The sequence below is a fragment of the Scyliorhinus torazame genome, chromosome 15 (assembly GCF_047496885.1).
Source record: "Scyliorhinus torazame isolate Kashiwa2021f chromosome 15, sScyTor2.1, whole genome shotgun sequence".
Taxonomy (NCBI): domain Eukaryota; kingdom Metazoa; phylum Chordata; class Chondrichthyes; order Carcharhiniformes; family Scyliorhinidae; genus Scyliorhinus; species Scyliorhinus torazame.
This window is the reverse complement of record NC_092721.1, coordinates 109,899,320-109,922,472: the sequence shown is the minus strand read 5'-3', so window position 1 is coordinate 109,922,472 and position 23,153 is coordinate 109,899,320.

Genomic DNA, 23,153 nt, shown 5'->3' with positions numbered 1-23,153 from the left:
CAACTTTTAAACCTTACTCATGACCTCACTACTCTCAACCTCCTGTATACTGGAGCTACAATTCAGGTTCCCAATCCCCTGCTGATCTAGTTTAAAACCTCCCGAAGAGCATTAGCAAATAACCCACCCTGTGATATTGGCACCCCTCTGGTCCACGTGCAGACCATCCCGTTTGTAGAGGTCCCACCTACCCCAGAATGAGCCCCAATTATCCAGGAATCTGAAACGATCCCTCCTGCACCATTCCTGTAGCCACGTGTTCAACTCCTCTCTCTCCCTATTCCTCGTTTCACTAGCACGTGGCACGGGTAACAACCCAGAGATAATAACTCTGTTTGTCCTAGATCTAAGTTTCCACCCTAGCTCCCTGAATTCCTGCCTTACATCCCTATCCCTTTTCCTACCTATGTCGTTGGTACCTATGTGGACCACGACTTGGGGCTGCTCCCCCTACCCCTTAAGGATCCCGAAAACACGATCCGAGACATCGCGGACCCTGGCACCTGGGAGGCAACGCACCAACTCTCTCGTTCACACAGAATCTCCTATCTATCCCCGTAACTATGGAGTCTCCAATGACTAATGCTCTACTCCTCTCCCCCCTTCCCTTCTGAGCAACAGGGACAGATTCTGTGCCAGAGACCTGTACCCCATGGCTTACCCCTGGTAAGTCGTCCCCCCAACAGGATCCAAAGCGGTATACTTGTTACGAAGGGGAACGACCACAGGGGATCCCTGTACTGGCTGCTTCCTCCCAGCCCCTCCCACCGTCACCCACCTATCTTTATTCTTCAGAGTTACTACATCCCTGAAGCTACTATCTATGACCACCTCTGCCTCCCGAATGATCCGAAGTTCATCCAGCTCCAGCTCCAATTCCCTAACGCGGTTTCTGAGGCGCTGGAGATGGGTGCACTTCCCACAGATGAAATCAGCAGGGACACTGGCGGCGTCCCTCACCTCAAACATTCTGCAGGAGGAACATTGCACTGCCTTCCCTGCCATCCCCTCTGGATAAAACAAGAAAAAGAAAGGAAGAGCTTACCTGATAATCACTCAACCCCTTAGGTTAGAGGAAGTGGAAGGGTGGGGGCACTACAATATTTAGCATTAATATTGCTCATCTTTGCACCCAGTTAACATTTGGATCAGGATTACAACATATAGAGAAATGGGAGGCGTCTCCACCTGGGTAGCACATTACCCCTTTCTGGTCAGACTTACAAGTGGAACATAAGAAATGAGAGCAGGAAGAGACCATGCATCTCATCGAGCTGCTCCACTATACAATATGATCTTCGTCCACCCTGGACTCAACTCCATTCTCTTGTCCCCATTTCCCTTGATTCCCTGAGAGACCAAAAATCAATCTATTTCAGTCTTAAATATGTTCAATTATGGCGCCTCCACTCCAGGCTAGAGAATTTCAAAGATCCACAACCCTTTGAGTAAATAAATTTCTCCTCAACTCATTCCTAAATGATCAACCTCTTACCCTGTCATCATGTTCTACATTCCCCAATCAGGAGAAACACCCTCTCAGAATCTAACATGTCAATCCCCTTCATAATCATGAATCTTCAGTGGGATCACCTCTCATTCATCTAAGCTCCAAAGAATATCGGCCCAATAAACTCAGCTTCCCATCATAGGACAACCTTCTCCATCCCAGGGTCTAATCTAGTGAATCTGTGCTGTACTGTTTCAATACAAGTATGTCCTTTCTTCTCTACATTGAACCTCACCTGCCGGGTGCCAGCCCATTCCACCAACCTGTCCATGTGCTTTTGAAGTTTCACACTGTCCCACTCATGGTTCACAATATTTCCAAGTTACATATCATCCAAAACTTTTGAAATTGTGCCCTTTACATTAAAGTCGAGGTCAATAATAGATATCAGGGAGAGCGGGGATCCTAATGCACGATCCGCAGAGAACTTCACAATAAGCCTTCCTCCATTTCGTAAAACAAGATTTCACCACCAGTGGCTGTTTCATGTCACTTAACCCAAATTCAAATCCATGGTGCGACTGTCCCTTTTATTCCCTAAGCTAAAACTATGTTCAAAAGTATGTTCTGTGGCATGCCTATTGGGTGTCTATGTACACCACACTAACACCATATCTCTCATCTGCCCTCTATTATTTATTTAAAATAAAGTGCCACATGGGCACCTTGGCAGGCCAGACATGCACCTAGGTGGCACTGCCAGGGTGCCAGGCTGGCAGTGCCAGGGTTCCCAGTTGGCTCCACCAATGCCAGGGTACAACTCTGCTCATAGTGCATGCACCTTGGGGCTCCAATCCACTGGGAGACCCTCACAAGTGCCATTCCATCTGATCCCCATTTGTGGAGCCCAGCACTGAACGGTGCTCTCCCGAGCTCTACAAGGCGAGGGAGTTAGATTCAATGCCTTGGTTAGATCCCGGGAACATGTATTAGAGCGTGACTAGCTGTCTCACTCTAATATGCAGATTTGCCAGAAAGTGATCCCACCCGTAATGGGTGCCAGAACCTTCATCTTTGTCTGTCCTGAGTGGGAGCTATGTAGCTCCTGTAAGTGAGGCATCCTGTTTGGAGGTAAAAGGAATAGTTATGATTCCCACAGAATCATGCCATGCTCGCAAGTCAACTCACCCTGACTGGTGAGGTGGGGTCTTAGTTGCTCAGATTTTTCGTGCTATCCCGTTTGTGTCATTCTTTTCACCTTTGATAGTATGGGGTCTCTCTAGGTCCAAATACAATATGTCCGGTGGACACTGGCAGAGTGTCTAGGAAGTTTAAGGGAAGTATGATCTCCTGGGATACTGGTGGCAGTGAAATGCTCTTTGGTAGGCCAGACAAGTTAATGCATCTGTATTGCCAATTTGCGTGCCAGGCCGTTGCTGGAAAGCATAATTGTAGGCCGCCAACTGCAAGGCCCAATGTTGCACCCTCGCCGAATCTATGGGTAGTATGGACTTGTCTTCCCTTAAAAGACGCAGTAATAGCTTATGGTTGGTCACTATGTCAAACCGCTGTCCATACACAGACTGGTGGAATTTCTTCACAACCTGTATAACTGCTAAGCCCTTCTTGATCTGGGTGTAGTTCCATTCTGCTTCTGAAAGTGTCTTCAAGGCAAAGGCGATAGGGTGCTCAGAACCATCTCCCATTTGGCGGGATAAAGTTGCCACAATCCATAGGGGGAACAATACATCGCATGATTGCACGATCAGTTTCCCCGGTCAAAATGCACCATGATATTGAAGAACTGCAAGGCTTGCTTCCCAACACGAAAGCCGACCTCTTGTGGCTCCCTCTATTACCACCGCTGATGCTTCTTTAGTAGCTGGTGTAATGGTGCCAATGTTGTGGCTAAATTCAAAATGAGTCTTCCACAATAATTTACCATACCGAGGATGGATTGAGTTAATTTACATGTTTGGGTGCAGGGACTTTGTATATCCTTGACCTTCTCCACCAGGGGGTGCAACCCAGCGCAAAATCTTTGGTACATCACTTCATAGGCCTGGAAAGTACATTTTCTGCGTTTGACGCGGACGCTCACATCCCAAAGCCTCTTTAATACTTCCTCCTGGCTCGGCAACTGTTCTTCAGGATTAGTGCCAGTCATTAACACATCGTCAAGGTAGATCATCACCTTGGGAATTCCTTGGTGGAGATTTTCCATCGCACGCTGGAAACCAGCGCCGGCTGATGCGATGCTAAGCGATAGTCTTGTATATTGAAAAAGGCCTTTATGGGCATTTATTGTGGCAAGCTTCTGAGAGTCTTCGTGCAATTCCAATTGCAGTTAAGCATGACTAAGATCTAATTTTGAACAGGTAAGGCCATTCGCCAGCTTAGCGAAGAGGTCCTTGATCTGGGTAATCGAGTGCCTATCAACCTGAGCAGCCTGATTCATGGTCAGTTTGGAGCCCCCACAAATTCTTATCAAATGATCTAGTTTGAGAGTGGGAACGATTGACTCCACCCACTCTGAAAACTATACCGGTTTGATTATGCCCAGCTCTTCCAATCTCTTTAGCCCTGCTTCATCCTCCTGATACAGTGTCCACTGCACTGGGTTAGCTCTGAAGAATGTGAGCGTCAAATCTGGATTGACATAGATTTTGGCTTTGATGCCTTTAATCCAGCCTTGTTCCTTGGGAAATATGTCTTCATACCTCCTTACTACATCTTGGACGATGCCATTGGATATTTTGAAAATTTCCATCAAATTGAACATAATCTTCTATAACCAACCTCTTCCCATCAGACTGGGTCTATGCCCTTCCATGGAAACGAAGGGAAGATTAGCCTCCTGCCCTTTGTATGCAACTGGTATGTTGGTGGTACCAAGGCTCTTCAAAGGTTCACTGGTCTACGTGGAAAGCTTGGCTGATTTCTAGCACAAAGATATCTGAAAGACTGCTCTCTCACAATTTCACTATCTGCTCAAAGGTTTTTGAGTCAAATGACTACAGGGCCATGAGGTTTCGAATTAAATTATACGTTTAGGGCCTGCAAACTTTCAGAAGTATCATCTGCTTGTCCTCTCCTGTGATCTTGTTCACCCCTTCCTTAAATATTCAATCCCTCCAACACCGGTGAACAGTGACAGCTATGTGTGCCATCTACAAGATGCCGTTTGATGTACTGACTCCAATCTTCCAGCTAACTTACACTCATATTTCATAGATCATAGCATTTACAGTGAAGAATGAGGCCGTTCGGCCCATCAAGTCTGCACCGGCTCTTGGAAAGAGCGCCCTACTTAAGCCCACACCTCCACCTGATCCCCGTAACCCAGTAACCCCACCTAATCCCCACCTAATCCCCACCTAAATTATTTAATCTTCTCCCTCCTTATTGCTTTTTTTGTTGTCCTTTGCTTGCTTTTAAAGGCTTCACAATCCTTTTTACTTTTATGCTGTCCCTGACTTCCCTTGTAAGCCATGGTTGCCTTGACCTCCCCTTAACATGTTTCCTTCTCCTTGGGATGAATTTCTGTTGTGCCTCCCGAATAACCCCCAAAAACTCCTGCCATTGCTTTTCCACTGTCTTCCCTGCTGGACAGGTTAAATGGGAAAGGTAAAATCTGATAGGGTGTAAGAGAGGAGAGATGGCAAGAGTTAGTCATATGGAGCCAAAGGGACTGCCGATGATGCAAGAAAAGAAAGAAAAAAAGAAAGAAAAGATGTGCCAACAGTGGGTGTAAATGACAGAAAGATGTACAGCTGCTATCCAAAAATAAAACAGAGAAAACCCATGGTAGGAGTGAAAAATGCAAAGAACAGGAAACATAATTTGGTTAGAGTCTGACATCTTGAGAGTGGTGAGGAGTGGTGGGAACAGCCACTCAGGTTAAGCAGGTGAGGTGCTCAAGGGTGGTGTTGGTATTGTCCACATGCGGGTCCATCTCAGGGTGTTGGCTGGCAGAGTCCTTGATGGGCTTTGAATTCACTGACAACATTTCAATTATCCTCAATGAGACCATGTTCTTTACAATGCACAGAAGGGGGCTAACTGAGATTGCAAGTTCAGCCATATGCCAGAGAGGCAAGTATAACAATGGACACTAACACAAACATTTATAACAGAGCGAGCACAAAAATACAACATTGTTTTTTCCATTTGCACCACACAACTGCCAGGCAATGACCATATTCAACAAGAGAGGATCTAAACATTGCCTCTTGACATTCAATGGAATTGCCATCACTGAATCCCCCACTATCGACATCCTGTCAGTTACTATTGACCAGAGACTGAACTGGACTAGCCATATAAATACAGTGGCTACCAAAGCACGTCAAAGGCCAGAACTCCTTTTTTTATTATAAATTTAGAGTACCCAATTATTTTTTTTCCAATTAAGGGGCAATTTAGTGTGGCCAATCCACCTAACCTACACATCTTTGGGTTGTGGGGGTGAAACCCACGCAGATACGGGGAGAATATGCAAACTCCACACGGCCAGTGACACAGGGCCGGGATTTGAACCTGGGTCCTCAGCATCGTAGGCTGCAGTGCCTAAGGCTAGGACTCCTGTGGTGAGTAACCTATTTCCTGATGTCCCTAAAGCCTGTCCACCGTCTACAAGGCACAAGTCAGGAATGTAATGGAATACTCCCCACTTGCCTGGATGAGTGCAGCCCCAACAGCACTCAAGAAACTAAACACCATCAGGATAAAGTAGCTCGCTTGATTGCTACCCCTTCCTTAAATATTCAATCCCTCCAACACCGGTGAACAGTGACAGCCATGTGTTCCGTCTACAAGATGCTTGTAATAACTCACAAAGGTTCCTTCAAATTTACCAGGGTCATCACAGTGTGGATGGACACTAACTAAGAGTGGTATATTTACACTACTACATTGTGACAATGTCCGAGATGCAGATCCTCTGGACACACCAAGTGATCGGGAGAAAACCGGTTCTCCTTCTTAATGAGACAGACTTCTGGGTTTGCCATTCAAAACGATTTTTATTCAAGAAATTGTAGGGAGAATACTCTCAGGAGGTGCTCTGGTGAGAGTCTGCGTGTTGACAGATTACTCATTTCTTATATGCAATTTTGTTGGCCTAAAAATACAAGTGTCCATCACCTTTTTCCAGACATATGACATATTTCCACTTAAATCGATATATTTATACTTATGGTTTTGTATTCTCATTTATTTCCCACCACTATGTGACACTCAGCAAGGGTTTTTTAAAAATTTAGAGTACCCAATTATTTTTATTTTTTTTCCAATTAAGGGGCAATTTAGTGTGCCCACTCCACCGACCCTGCACATCTTTGGGTTGTGAGGGTGAAACCCATGCAGACATGGGGAGAACGTGCAAACTCCACACGGACAGTGAACCAGGGCCAGAACCTGGGTCCTCAGCGCCGCAGTCCCAATGCTATCTACTGTGCCACATGCTGCCCCTCAGCATGAGTTTTTACTGGTATTTGTACTCTGTGGTTTAACTACCAGTCCTAAGAATTATACAGAGTTGCCTTGTTTAACAAACGTTTTTTTTGTACTTATCTCTCTGCATGGTGAAGTTGTTTTCTACATGGCTGTTGCAATAAACTGTTAGTTGTTGTTACTTTATGACCCCTTGTTCTGTACCTTTCCCTTCAGTATTGGTAAACATTAGAAATAAGGTATAGTTTTAAGTGGGTTTAATTTAGTGTTTCTGTGCCTGGAAGATACAACTTATAGATTAGATTTGTGCTGGACATAGTTGTCAGAATGTGTGAAGTTTGGTTAAGTTGCAACTTTGTTTTCATTGTGCTGAGCGAGGACTACAGTGTGAAGAATAAATAAATCTGCAGTAGTTGCTTAGCAAGTGTGGCCTTATAAGGTCACTTTTAATTTTTACTTTAACTAACTTTATTGAAGATTGGGGGTAGGAATTGTGACAAAAGGCAGCTCTCACAACTCTGCTGGAAGCAGTTGGTTTAAAAGGCTAGAGGGTGAACAGCTCTCTCAGTTTTGCAAGAAGAAATGCCATACAATGGAGTAATAATTAAGAAAACAAGTGAAGCGATCTTAAGAACATCTAGTTAAGGAAACTGGAGAAATTAAGAGAAATTTCTCAGATGTCTTAGGTCAAATGTATTAGAACAGAGCACTGTTCAGTAAAGACAGACTGAGCTGAGAAGAAGGTTGAGTTGCCAAAACAATACTTGAAGTGATTTTCAGGTTTGTGAGCTTTTACTACAGCCTATGGAATATTTATTGAAATGATATGGAAATCGGGGTTGGATCTTGGAGTTGGTGGAAAAGCAGAAAAGATAAAATAAATCCTGGACTGGATTGACTCTAAAAGTGGAGCGGAAGCTTCATTTAAAAGTGTCATTTGGAAAACCAGGTCTGTATTTCAGAATGCAAACGAATAAGGGAAACCATAATTATGACAGAAGATTTTAAAATGTGCTTTTGGGAATGGAGTGTGGAAACTCTTATTTGACAATTATCTCGGGGCTTCTGAGACAGCCATAGACATTGACTTGGGGTTCAGAGTGGAGAGTGTGTTTGCCCACAGTCATCTTGGGTGCTAAAAAGGAACTTTCTGTTAATGTGATCATTGTAGATTAAAACGTACTTTGTAATCCACGTTAATCCTAAACCTGTGTGTAATTGATATATATGGGCAAGCGCTCCGTATACACAGGATCTGCTCAGAAGAGGAGGAGCGTAACAGACATCTACAGACGTTGAAAGATGCCCTCGTACGAACGGGATATGGCACTCGACTCATCGATCGACAGTTCCAACGCGCCACAGCGAAAAACCGCACCGACCTCCTCAGAAGACAAACATGGGACACAACCGACAGAATACCCTTCGTCGTCCAGTTCTTCCCCGGAGCGGAGAAACTACGTCATCTTCTTCACAGCCTTCAACACGTCATTGATGACGATGAACACCTTGCCAAGGTCATCCCCACACCCCCACTACTTGCCTTCAAACAACCGCGCAACCTCAAACGAACCATTGTTTGCAGCAAACTACCCAGTCTTCAGAACAGTGACCACGACACCACACAACCCTGCCATGGCAATCTCTGCAAGACGTGCCAGATCATTGACATGGATACCACTATTACACATGAGAACACCACCCACCAGGTACGCGGTACGTACTCGTGCGACTCGGCCAACGTTGTCTACCTCATACGCTGCTGGAAAGGATGTCCCGAAGCGTGGTACATTGGCGAGACCATGCAGACACTGCGACAACGAATGAACGGACATCGCGCAACAATCACCAGGCAGGAATGTTCCCTTCCAGTCGGAGAACACTTCAGCAGTCAAGGGCATTCAGCCTCTGATCTCCGGGTAAGCGTTCTCCAAGGCGGCCTTCAGGACGCGCAACAACGCAGAATCGCCGAGCAGAAACTTATAGCCAAGTTCCGCACACATGAGTGCGGCCTCAACCGGGACCTGGGATTCATGTCACATTACATTCATCCCCCACCATCTGGCCTGCGAAATCCTACCAACTGTCCTGGCTTGATGTAATTCACACCTCTTTAACCTGGGGTTACCCCATCTCTGGATCTGTAAAGATTTAATCACCTGCTAATGCTCGCATTCCAAGCATTGTTTGGCATCTTTGAATTTGTCTATATATGTGTTTCTGGAACAGACCTCTTCATTCACCTGAGGAAGGAGCAGCGCTCCGAAAGCTAGTGACATCGAAACAAACCTGTTGGACTTTAACCTGGTGTTGTAAGACTTCGTACTGTGCTCACCCCAGTCCAACACCGGCATCTCCACATCATGATATATTAATGGAGGGGGAGGGTGGGATGGAGGGTGGGGTGGGGGTGGGGGGTGTTGTAAAGGTGATTTGTATTGTAATCCAATTGTTTCATGTTCAATGAAACTAATACTAATTAACAGTCCTGTGACTCACCACAACCAAACAGATCTTCCCCTCACTCCCCCTGTCAGGATTCTGCAGGGACCATTCCCTCCGGAATACCTTGGTCCGCTCCTCCATCACCCCCAATACCTCACCCTCTTTGCAGATACCTTCCCACGCATTCGCAGAAAGTGCAACACCTGCCCCATTATTTGCTCCCTCCTCACCATCCAAGATTCTAAAATTTTCAGGTGAGGCAGCACTTCATGTGTACCTCCTTCAATCGGGGCTATTGTATTTGCTGCTCCCAATGTTATCTACGCTACTTTGGAGAGACCAAATGCAGACTGGGTGACCATTTTTCAGAACACCTTCTGTCCGTCCGCAAGCAGGACCCCAACCTTCCTGCCGCTTGCCATTTCTACTCACCAACATTTCAACATGTCCGCCCTTGGCATGCTGCAATGGCCCAGTGAAGCCCAGCGCAAACTGGAGGAGCAGAACCTCATCTTCTGATTAGGCACATTACTGCCTTCCGGACTTAACAACTCCAGACTGTGAACTCCCTCATCCACCTTCATCCCATTTTTATTTCTATCAATTTATTTTCATTCCTTCCATCAATCTGTTTTTTCCCTCATCATTGTTGCCCCTCCCTACTCCCCACTCAACTGAAGCCAATTTCTAATACTAATTAACAGTCCTGTGACTGATCATAGAATCATAGAATTTACAGTGCAGAAGGAGGCCATTCAGCCTGTTCCCTGTTCCAAGTTCCTTTGACACACTGCTTACATTTGTACTTCCATTAACACATTCTGATCTATTAATGTGTCACTATCAGCACCCTTCTTAGCCTTGATTTACATTCCCATTCTCTTTTTGTCTGCGATATCTTTGTCAATCTCCACCTATCACTGGCCCTCTACCAAGCCCCACTGCTCCATGCTCCCTCCACAACAATATAAATTTGATCCTATTTCCAGTTCTCCTTAGCTCAGACAAAGAGTCTTCCGTTCTGTCAGATGCTGAGATTGTCCAGTATTTTCTGTTTTTGGTCCGTGATTCTATTTTTCCATATTTTATTTTAAAATTAAAAGTTACTTTTGAACCAGTGTTCCTTCTGGGATCTTCCAGTCCAGTTATAACATCAACTGGGATCATAACAGGAAGGACTCCCCATCTGTGGCTGACTAATGAAGTTAAACATAGTATCAAATCAAAAGAAAAAGCATACAACGTGGAAAAGATGAGTAGATGGTCAGAACATTGGACAGAATATAAAGAACGGCAAGGAATGACTAAAAGATTAATAAGGAGGGAGCCATTCGAGCAGTAGATAAAGCTAATTAGAAATACAAATTATAGCAAACGTTTCTAGAGATATTTAAAACGGAAAGGAGTAAGTAAAATGAATGTTACTGCTCTAGAGAGTGCAAATAGGAAATTAATCATGGAAAATAAGGGAATTGTGGATGAATTGAGCAGATATTTTGCATCTGTCTTCATTGCAACAGATACAAATTACATCCCAGAAATAACTGTGAATCAGGAGGTAAAAGAGAGGGAGGAACTTTAACAATTACAATCATTAGACAAAGTATAGAATTCCTACAATGCCGAAGGAGGCCATTCGGCCCATCAAATCGTAAGATCACCCTACCTAGGCCCAATCCCCAGTCCTATTCCTGCAACCCACCTGAAGGCGCAATTTGGCATAGTCAATCCACCTAACCTGCATATCTTTGGACTGTGGGAGGAAACCGGAGCACCCGGAGGAAACCCACGCAGACACAGAGAGAATGTGTAAACGCCAGTCAAGGTTGGAATTGAACGAGGGTCTCTGGCGCTGTGAGGCAGCAGTGCTAACCACTGTGCCACCATGCTACCCACTATAAAGTATACAAACAAAAGTATTAGTGTATTGCCGAAGAAAGAGACATGCTGTCAAAGCTTTTGCCTTGCACTCATCAGGACTGATCATAGAATCATAGAATTTACAGTGCAGAAGGAGGCCATTCAGCCCATCAAGTCTGCACCGGCTCTTGGAAAGAGCACCCTGCCCAAGCCCACACCTCCACCCTACCCCCATAACCCAGTAACCCCACCCAACACTAAGGGCAATTTTGGACACTGAGGGCAATTTAGCATGGCCAATCCACCTAACCTGCACATTTTTGGACAGTGGGAGGAAACTGGAGCACCCGGAGGAAACCCATGCACACACGGGGAGAACTTGCAGACTCCGCACAGGCAGTGACCCAAGCCAGGAATCGAACCTGGGACCCTGGAGCTGTGAAACAATTGTGCTAACCACTATGCTACTGTGCTGCCCTAATCAAGAATAGCAAGTTTCAAAGGGAACAACAATTTATACTACTTGAGAAGAGGGTGCTGATCCACTGACAAGTGAACTCTGATTGGTGGATGGATTGCCATGGAGAATGCACCAGGGTACCGCAAACTGTTGTGAATTTCAGAAGGAAATTACAGAACAATTGTGAAAACAAAAATTCACTCAATTTAATACCCTAAAGCTTAGAAATGCTTGCTCAATTTTCTGTAGCAGTCAGCACTCACAAGAAGTTTTGGATGAAGATCTTTGGTGGCTAGTTATATAACCTAACAGTCCTCAAATGTGAAGAAGAAAATCATCAATCTCTGAGGAGAACAACCTTACGGTGATTCCAAGCTGGAATCATTTTTTTAAATATTTCATGGGACTTGTGCAATGTTGTCCATCCCTAATTGTCCTTGAGAAGGTGGTACTGAGGTGCTTTCCTGAACAGCTGCAGTCTATAGGTTGCTGGTACACAACCCCTGTGTTAGGGAGTTGAACGATTTTGAGCCAGCGACAGTAAAGGGACAGCAATATCATTCCAGGTCAGTGCATGACTTATAGATCATAAATCATAGAATTTACAGGGCAGAAGGAGGCTGTTCAACCCATCGAGTCTGCACCGGCTCTTGGAAAGACCACCCAATCCAAGCCCACACCTCCACTCTATTCCCAGAACCCAGTAACCCTTCCCGACACAAATGGCAATTTTTGGACACTAAGGGCAATTTAGCATGGGCAATCCACCTAACCTGCACATCTTTGGACTGTGGGAGGAAACCGGAGCACCCGGAGGAAACCCACGCACACACGGGGAGGATGTGCAGACTCCGCACATCTCAATCTTCAATGTAGAGTTTCGTTGAGAAGACTAGCCACACTAATGGTAATGTAGGCCCATCACGAAGGGTCCTGATATGACAGAATAAGCACTGCTGCTCTTCATTATTCTCCTGGAATCAGCTGTCTGAGTGATTCTCATGCATGCCTGCCTCATTTGCCCTTGCTTCTTCTAGAAGGTAAAGTTTGAGCTGAGGGGGATGAAGAAGGGGTTTGTTTATCAAGCATTTTCAGGAGTTGATTACCGTTGACCGTTGAAGAGGGGGGAGGTGGGGGCGATGTCTTGTTTGTTTGTTTATTTGAGGATTGCTTGGGATTGTTTGGGTGTTGTATTTTGAAAATGTTAAAAATTTGTTGAATAAATTTACTTTAAACAAAAAGATGGGTAGGGAGGGATATGGGCCAAATGTGGGTAGTTGGGACTAGCTTAGTAGTTGAAAACTGGGCGGCATGGACAAGTTGGGCCAAAGGGACTGTTTCCATGCTGTAAACCTCTATGACTCTATAGCCTTGACTCCCTCAATCTCATCACTCTCCTCCCTCTTGGTCCTCCTCATCAGGGGCTATGTTCAAATCTTTCATCTCAGCATCTGGCAAGTCCACCCCTCTTTGTAGTACCGGATTGTGCAAGGTGCAGCAAACCATGATGACCTGTCAAGGTATCAAAATCTCATCTTCAGATGCCAATGATTTGCTCTACCAATATTTGTGTGGCGGACTGAGCATTATTATACCTTCCCTCAGCTGTTGTTTGTGGTGGCGGGATGGGTGCCATCAACCACATCCTTTGCAGATACCCTTTGTTACCAAGGAGCAAACCCTGCAGGAGTCATACCAACTTCCTGGGCATCTTGCACAAACTTATATGAGTGCAGTCAATATCTACCTGTATCTGTGGCAATCTGGAAATAGCAGCAAAGCCCAGCTGCCTGGCTAGCTTGATCTCTAGAAAAGTGCATGGAATTATGCCCTTGGCTAAGGGGCCGTCCATCACCTTTTGCAAGTACTTTTCATAGAATTTACAGTGCAGAAGGAGGCCATTCGGCCCCGAAAGAGTCTGCACCGGCTCTTGGAAAGAGCACCCTACCCAAGGTCAACACCACCACAGAGGTCCCCAGTGGAGCCCTGGAAAGTGCCACTCGTATTGAAGTTAAGAGAAGCGATGACTGTAAGAGCCATTGGCAAAGGGTGTCCCCTCAGTCGCCATGGCATCAACTCATGGAGAATATGGCAGGTGTGAGCCACCAGACCCTGGACATGCTGCAGAAGCGACAGCTGTAAGGTTGTGAGGTGGGGTTTCCAAGAGACTCCTCCTCTTTATCCATGTGCCCACTTGTTTTGGAGTCTGTTTTGAACACTGGGGAATTATCACGATATGTACAATGGGTGATTTCAGGGTGATTGATGACTGGAAGGCACCAGAATTAATCTCACAGGAATACCCTAATACATTGAAGGCTGTAAATTGCCTCTGTCATTACTGAGATACTCCTATGTCTCAGCTGTGCATTCCTTCTCATATAATAATAGAGATCCTGGATAGCTGCACCTTTAATCTGCCTCCCAGTGCTGTGATCCACTCCTCCCAGAAGACAAAACAACCCTCTCATCAGCATGTTTTCTTAGATTCCACTTTCTGCTGCACCATTGCTTGATGGTGTCCTCAGGTTTTATTTCCAAACCAGTTTTGATCCTTCCTATGTGGCCATGGAAATCCCTCCCATCATCCTGGAGGAGCACTACATTTAAGTTTCCCTCTCTCCTATTACTCTTTGTCCTCCCCCTGGCATTCCTTGATCCCATTGTAATTATGCTTGATATCCTTGTGTTACCCCCCTGAGCTACTTGAGGTGGATGTGCGTCTGCTTCATGTAGACCTTGCCAATCCCCATCTTAAGCCTACTGTGCCATCACATATAGGGACTCCCCCCTCATATTTGCCCCTACACTAAATGTTCCCCATCTACAGTCTGCATATGCCTCCCCTCGCTGTAACTGTACCACCTGTGATTGACTACTATGCCAAAACGCTCGGACACCTTGTGTGAGGTGATGACCACATCCTGCATACACTATGCTGGGCACGATTGTCTTTGGGCTAACATATCCTCCTCCTCCTCCAGGGGCTGCCTTTGTAAGCTCAACAATGAAAACTGAAATGCTTCTTCACTCTGCAATTCTGGCCCCAACTTGCATCTGTGAGAAATTCTCTCCCAACTCTGGCTCACGTGGTCCCTGCTCCCTTCACCATCAGTCAGGTTCCTGAATGCAACCTTCACAATATTCCCCTTACCCCAGTCAATACCTTGCTCACCAGCTCCTTCCTTTACCTCTGTCTTGTTTCCTAGCCCCCATTTGAGCCCTTACCTTCCAGTACATTATAACCCACTCCTGCCTTACCGTTGGTCCGGTATACATAGCCTTGCTCCTTGAAAGTGAAACCGTCATGGAGTCTAATTTGTCTCAAGCGCTGTGTGACGCAAGGCAGAGGAACAAACTTCAAAGTCACGAGTGAAGTGCAGGTAGCCAGCTACACGTCGCTCATTTTATTATTTTTCTTTCATAAATTTAGAATAACCAATTCCTTTTATCCAATTAAGGGGCAATTTAGCGTGGCGAATCCACCTACCCGACACATCTTTGGGTTGTGGAGGGGGGTGTGGGGGGAACCCACGCAAACGCAGGGAGTATGTGTTAACTCCACACGGACAAAGACCCAGAGCCGGGATCGGACCTGGGACCTCGGCGCCGTGAGGCAGCAGTGCTAACCACTGCGCCACCCTGCTGCCCTAGCTGCACGTCGATTATATGTGATTGTGAATCATGGTGGTAAAATTGCTGAAGTTAAAGGTAAGTGAACGCAGGGGTGATGGGTGAATGTGCCTTGGTGTGAGTTAGGACATGGGCAGCAGAGTTTAGCATGAGCTCAAGTTTTCAGAGGTTAGAATGTGGGAGATGGGGAAGGGGGGCATTGAAATATTCCAGACTAGAGTTAACAAAGGCATGGATGGGGTTTCAACAAAACATGAGGCAAGGCATGGATAGAATCAGTCTCGGTTACAGAGGTGGAAATAGGCAATCTTCGTGTTGGCACAGATGTGGTCATATGTTCATCTCAGGGTCAAATATGACACCAAGTTTGTGAAGAGTCTGGCTCAGCATCAGACATTTTCCAGGGAGAGGGATGGAATCAGTAACGAGGGAATGGACAGTAGGGACCAAAGAACATGGATTCAGTATTTCCAATATTTAGCTAGAGGAAATTCCACTCCTCCAGGACTGGATGTCAAGCAAGCAATCTGGACTTCCGGTGGCGGCGATGAGCGAGTAAGACGCGCATTCGGTGGCTCTCACTCCGGCAGGATTTGTGGACCTGGTTTCCCGTTTTTTGGGGACTGTTGAGCACTGGGATAGATGGCCACGGAGGTGCTGGGTAACAGGCAGGGCTGCATAGAACCGCAGGAGAGCAGAAAGCAGCGCAAACGGGAAAGGAAAGGACAAAGGCAAAGTGCAGGGGAAGCTGACCCGGGAGCAAAGATGGCGGACCTCCGGACCTCGGACCCGGCGATCCAGTTGCGCTGGAAAATATGCTGCAGGTGGTTAAAATCAGTTTTGAAACGTTGAAGTGGGATAACTTGGATCCACTTCAGAAGGCAGTGGATCAATTGAATCAGAGACTGGATGCCCAGGACAAAAAAGTTAAGGAGCTGGGGGAGGCGGTGGAGGAGCAGGCGGACACGCAGACGATTGCTGCGCTAGAAGTCGATGGGTTGAAGAAGAGACAGAGGAGACTGCTGGACAGAGTAGAGGAGTTGGAAAATAGAGCCTGCAGACAAAATCTGAGGATCGTCGGCCTCCCGGAGGGGGCTGAGGGAACAGATGCCACAGCGTTTGTGGCTGACCAGTTGCTGCAGCTGATGGGGGCTGACGCCTTTCCGCGACCGCTGGAGCTGGAGGGTGCACACAGATGCATCCGGGGGTTCCTCTCCCATCCGATGGTGATCAGGTTCCACAGGTTCACAGATAAGGAGCGGGTGCTGCAGTGGGCAAAGAGCACCAAGAGCAGCACGTGGACTAACAGTGTTCTTTGCATTTATCAGGACCTAAGGTGGCCAGGCGTCGAGCAGCCTTTAAACAAATTAAGGAGGTTTTATTTAAAAAGCACGTGAAGTTTGGTCTGCTCTTCCCGGACCATCTTTGGGTCACGCATCAGGGCCAACACCACTACTTCGTCAATCCCGAAGAAGCGATGGACTTCGCGAGGGATCAGGGGCTGGTCCCGCAAAAAGGACCCACGGTCTCAAGCTAGAGTCCGAGAATTATTGTTTGGGGGGGATGCCTACTGTGCCTGGACTGACGGTCGACTGTTTACTGCTTTAAAGGTGCTCTGTGTTGTATTTGTGGCAGCTTTTGCCGACAGGGTGTGTGGGGAGGGGGGATTTGATCCCCCTCTCACTTTCTTTTACCTTTTGTCGTGTTCTTTTTGTTTGTTGGAGCCTTCTCTGTAACATAAAGGTGGCCGGTAAGCAATGGGGATTAAAGTTTTGGGGTTTGGGTTTTTGCTTTGGGTGGGAGTTATACAGGTGCTGTGTTACTGCGTTGTTACTTTATTAATGCTCAGAAAGGGACATTTGCTAACACTCATCTGTTTACACAGCTGGAACTGTATAACACCTGGAGCAGCCTCACTTGGCTGTTTGATGTCCCCATCTCGTTTGATCTTTCCCATTTTAGTGAGACTGCTCCAGTAGGTCAGATCGGGGGATGGTGTGTTGGTGAGTGGGGTGATGAGGTCGGGGAAACAATGGGAGCGAGACAAGTGGGCGCCGGAGGGATGAGTCATCGGGCTAGCAGATTGGCTAGGCAAGGGAGTCAGGTGGGGGGGGGTGCATACAGCCAGTAGATGGCAGGGGTGGGGATATAAGGAGAGGTTGCTAGGGGAGGAAGGGGGGGGGGAAGTTATTCTACTGATGTGGGAGGGGTCTGAAGTAGGTAATGGAGAGGAGGTCGGGGGTGGAAACTGCCAAGAGGCGAACCAAGAGAGGCGGGCATATGGGCTGGGGGCGGGCCCAAGAAGGGTTATGATTGACCGGCGCGGGGGGGGGGGGGGGGGGGGGGGGGGGTCGTGTGCCCTCCAACCAGGCTGATCACCTGGAATGTCAGAGGACTAAATGGGCCAGTCAAAAGGGCACGTGTGTTCGCGCACTTGCGGGTTCTGAAGGCGGACGTAATTATGTTGCAGGAGACACATTTGAAAGTGTCGACCAGACTAGGCTAAGGAAGAGCTGGATCAGCCAGGTCTTCCACTCGGGCTTGGATTCTAAGTCCAGCGGGGTAGCAATTATAGTCAATAAGCGGGTTCAATTTGAGGCAGAGGGCGTAATCGCAGACGGCGGGGGCAGATTCCTTATGGTAAGGGGCAAGCTGGAGGGGAGGAAAGTGGTGCTGGTGAACATATATGCGGCGAACTGGGACAATGTTGACTTTATTAACAGAGTGCTGGGGAAGATCCCGGACCTAGACTCACGCAAGTTAATTATGGGGGGGTCTTCAATACGGTCCTCGACCCAGGTCTAGACCGGTCATGTCCCAGAACGGGTAGGCTCCCAGAAATGGCAAGGGAGCTGAAAGGGTTCATGGAGCAAATGGGGGCAGTAGACCCATGGAGAGCCAGACAGCCGACGGAAGGGGATATTCATTCTACTCACATGTTCACAGAGTATACTCCAGGATCGATTTTTTTATCATAAGCAGGGACTGTGTAGGGGAGGTACAAAATACGGAATACTCGGCGATCACTATCTCGGACCATGCCCCGTACTGGGTGGACCTGCAGGTCTGCGGGGAGAATTACCAACGCCCGCAATGGAGGTTAGACGTAGAATTGCTGTCGGAGGAGGGGGATATTATGAGACATTGAGGAAGTGTAATCAAAATTACCTGCAGGTTAACGATACGGGGGAGGTTTCAGCAGTGACTCTGAGGGAGGCGCTGAAGGCGGTAGTGAGGGGGGGAGCTGATCTCAATTCGGGCTCACAGGGATAGGGCGGACAGAGCAGAAATGGATAGACTGGTTAAGGAGATCCACCGGATAAATGAGGAGCATGCAGGGTCCCCGGGTGAGAACCTACTCAGGGAGAGATGGAGACTGCAGGAGGAATTGAGAGTGCTATCCACGAGTAGAGCCGTGGAACAACTTAGGAAGGCAAGGGGAGTGGTGTGTGGGCTATGGGGAGAAGGCGAGCAGATTGCTCGCGCAGCAACTCAGGAGGAGGGAGTTCGCCAGGGAAATAAGTAGGGTGGTAGACGGGAAGGGGAACAGAGTGGAGGACCCGCCAGGACTGAATAGGGTGTTTCGGGACTTTTATAGTAAGCTCTACACTTCAGAACCCCCAGAGGAGCAGGAAGAGATGAAATGGTTCCCGGACGGACTTACCTTCCCAAAAGTGGGCAGGGGACTACTGGATGGGCTGGGAGCCCCGATTAGAGCGGAGGAGGTACTGGGGGGCCTAAAGGCCATGCAGTCAGGTAAAGCCCTGGGACTGGATGGATACCCAGGAGAGTTTTACAAAAAGTTCTCGGAGATAGTGGGGCCGGTACTGACCAGGGTTTTTAATGAGGCGAGGGACAGAGGAACCCTACCTCCGACGATGTCGCAGGCCACCATCTCGCTGATATTAATGCGGGACAAGGACCCAGAATCCTGCGGGTCATACAGGCCAATCTCCCTGATTAATGTGGACGCCAAGTTCCTGGTCAAGTTCCTGGCGATTAGAATTTTATTTTTTTTTAAATAAATTTAGAGTACCCAATTCGTTTTTTCCAATTAAGGGGCAATTTAGCGTGGCCAATCCACCTACCCTGCACATCTTTGGGTTGTGGGGGCGAAACCCATGCAAACACGGGGAGAATGTGCAAACTCCACACGGACAGTGACCCAGAGCCGGGATCGAACCTGGGATCTCGGCGCCGTGAGGCTGCAGGGCTAACCCACTGAGCCACCGTGCTGCCCCTGGCGATTAGAATTGAGGACTGTACTGGAGGTGATTGGGGATGTCCAAACAGGGTTTGTTAAAGGCAGTCAGCTGACAGCCAACTTGAGATGATTGCTTAAGGTGATTATGATGCCCCCAACGGGCAAGGAGGTGGAGGCAGTGGTGGCAATGGACGCCGAGAAGGCCTTTGACTGGGTGGAGTGGGACTATTTGTGGGAGATACTCGGACGGTTCGGGTTCAGGGAGGGACTGGTTAATTGGGTCAGACTACTGTACCAGGCCCCAAAAGATAGCGTAAGGATGAACAGGACAACGTCAGACTATTTCAGACTACATTGCGGGACCAGACAGGGATGCCCACTCTCCCCGTTGGCGATTGCCCTGAGAGCTGCAAAGGGGTGGAAGGGAATGACTACGGGGGTGGTGGAGAACAAGGTCTCTCTCTATGCAAACGATCTGCTCCTGTACGTGTCGGACCCACTGGCCCGGATGGACAATATACTGGAAACATTGAGAAAGTTTGATCGGTTCTCAGGGTACAAATTAAATATGGCCAAGAGTGACATGTTTGTGGTGCAGGCAAGGGGCCAGGAGAATAGACTGAAGGAGCTGCCATTTAGGCTGGTGGAGGAAAGTTTCCGATACTTGGGAATACAGGTGGCACGAGACTGGGGCAGGTTGCATAAGTTAAATTTGACTAGAGTGGTGGAACAAATGAAGAGGGAGTTTCGGAGATGGGATGCACTCACGCTATCACTTGCGGGGAGGGTGCAGATGGTAAAGATGACAATCCTCCCAAGAATCCTGTTATTTTTCAGTGCCTCCCGATCTTTATCCCGCAGTCCTTCTTTAAAAGGACCAGCAACATTATTATGAGCTTTGTCTGGGCGGGAAAATCCCCGTGGATGAGGAAGGCGATGCTTGAAAGGAACCGCAGCGAGGGGGGACTGGCGTTGCCGAATCTGATCAATTATTACTGGGTGGCTAACATAGCCATGATAAGGAAATGGATGGTGGGTACGGGGTCTATTTGGGAGCAGGTGGAGGCGGCTTCGTGCAGGGGCACCAGCCTGGCAGCCCTGGTCACAGCTCCCCTACCGCTTTCGCTGGTCAGGTACTCCACCAGTGGGGGCGGCCCTGTGGATATGGGGCCAGTGGAGGAAACAAGTAGGGGAGGTGGGTGCGTCGGTCTGGGCTCCAATATGTGATAACCATCGATTTGCCCCGGGAACATGGATGGTGGGTTTCAAGCATGGCGGCGGGCAGGGGTGGGGAGGGTGGGCGATATGTTCCTGGAGGGGAGCTTTGCGAGCATGAGGGCTTTGGAGGAGAAATATGGGCTGGTAAGGGGAAATGACTTCAGGTACTTACAAGTGCGGGACTTTATACGCAGACAGGTCCCATCCTTCCCACGCCTCCCGCCAATAGGGATCCAGGACAGAATAGTCTCTAGAGGAGAGGGGAGAGTCTCGGATATTTACAAGGTGCTCATGAAGGGGGAAGAGTCCCAGACGGAGGAACTGAAACGCAAATGGGAGGAGAAACTCGGCGGGGAGATGGAGGATGGGGTATGGGCGGAAGCCGTGAGTGGGTTAAACTCAACCGCAACATGTGCCACCTCAGTTTAAGGTGGTTCACTGGGCCCACATGACGGTGGCTCGGATGAGCAAATTCTTTGGGGTGGAGGACAAGTGCACTAGATGCACGGGAGGACCAGCGAACCACGTTCACATGTTTTGGGCATGCCCTAAGCTTAGGGGGTACTGGGAGGGATTTGCGGGTGTCATGTCCCGGGTACTGAAAACAAGGGTGGTGATGAGTCCAGAGGTGGCAATTTTCGGGGTTTCGGAGACCTGGGAGTCCAGGGGGAGAAAGAGACCGATGTTCTGGCCTTTGCTTCCCTGATAGCCCTGCGGCGCATACTGCTGGCATGAAGGGACTCAAAACCCCAAAAGACCGAACTATGGCTTTCGGACATGTCGAGTTTTCTGGGTCTGGAAAAAAAATCAAGTACGCCTTGAGGGGATCTGTATTGGGGTTCGCCCGAAGGTGGTAGCCATTCATCGACTTCTTCGCGGGAGAGTGAACGTCAGCGGTGAGGGGGGGGGGGGCAGAGAGAGGGGGTGGGAGATTAGAGTAGAGTAGGAAGGATAAATAGGCGGAAGTGTTGGTTTTTCGTTGATGTTAGCACATTTCTGTAATCTGTAACTGTTTACAATGCCAAAAAATACCTCAATAAAATTGTTTGTTAAAAAAAAAGCAAGCAATCTGAATAATTAGTGATTATGGAGGCCAGGGCAAGAGGAATGGTGATGAGGTAGAGATGGTTGTCAGCAGTGTACTTGCGGAAACTAACACTGTTTTCAAATATTCCTGAGGGACATGTTCCATGTTGATGTGAAATAGGAATGGGTCCAGAATAGGTTCTTGGGGGACACTGCAAAGACTGGTGTGGAACAGTAACCATTATAGATCATTTTCCGGTTATGAGTAAGTAGAAAAGATTGCGAACAAGAGAATACAGTCCCACCCAGCTGGTTAACAGGGAGGGGCATAGCATGGTCAACTGTGTCAAACAACGCAGTCAACTTGAGGAGAGTTTATCTTTGTGACTAGATGAACAGAGGACTAAAGGCTAAATAGTTGAAGTTGGAAGTGCAGTTTAAGAGAATCAGGGAAGATTGTTTTACAGGGGTGGTCACTGGAGGAAGCAACATTGGGAGAGGCTGGAGCAATGTGGCAGGAGTACGATGCAAGGAAGTGATTATGGATGGCCAACTGTGATTAACATGTCGGGTGGAACAAGATCATGGAAATCACAATCTCAAAGGAGGTGTCTGTGAATCATGTCAAGGTGTTTAATGGAAGAAGAGATTAAGGGAGGATAGGACAGCAGTAAACTCAAAGGAGAGAGTGCGACATGAATTAAGGTGAAATCACGAAGGACGAGAAATTGTTCTGTGCAGAGGGTAAGGGAGGAAAGCAGTGAAGATAGTTTGGTGAGAAGGTTATTACAGTATATGAGCAGATAATAGCAAACAAGGGTTTTGAATGAGAGGTGAGAGGGAGGATAAAATGCAAGAAGGTGGAGGGGCAGACCAACATGTAATTTGGTGATAAAAACCACAGTAGCAGTCTGATTGTAGATTCATTCAGGGAGATGATTTTAATCACCTCTGAAGCAAGTTTCTGTCAAGGTCAAATGTCAACACACAAAGGGAGGTTTGGGGTGAGGGAAGGAGGGAAAGCAAGAGCAAGACAGATATACCTTCTGCAGTTTGTACATCACACTAGTTGGAGGAATGAGGTTGAAGTTGGATTTCGGAAGATGCATAAGGCAGGAAGATACCATCGCAGATAGTGGTAACTACAAACGCAATAATGTCTGCACCAATAACCCTGAGAAGCATCTTCCCAGACATGGTGCAGGCATGTAGCTTTGCTAATGCCCCCACCAATTTTTTTGCTGTTCGCTCTTGCAAGAGAGAGGAAAGAGTTTCACGAGTGTGTCACAATGTGTGCTAAAGTGTTGTACCTGTAATAGCGAATAACTAACAGTATGTGGATGCTGTGAGTTGTAGGTGTGAGGTTTGTAACAGTGATTATTGTATGGACAAGAGCCTGACAC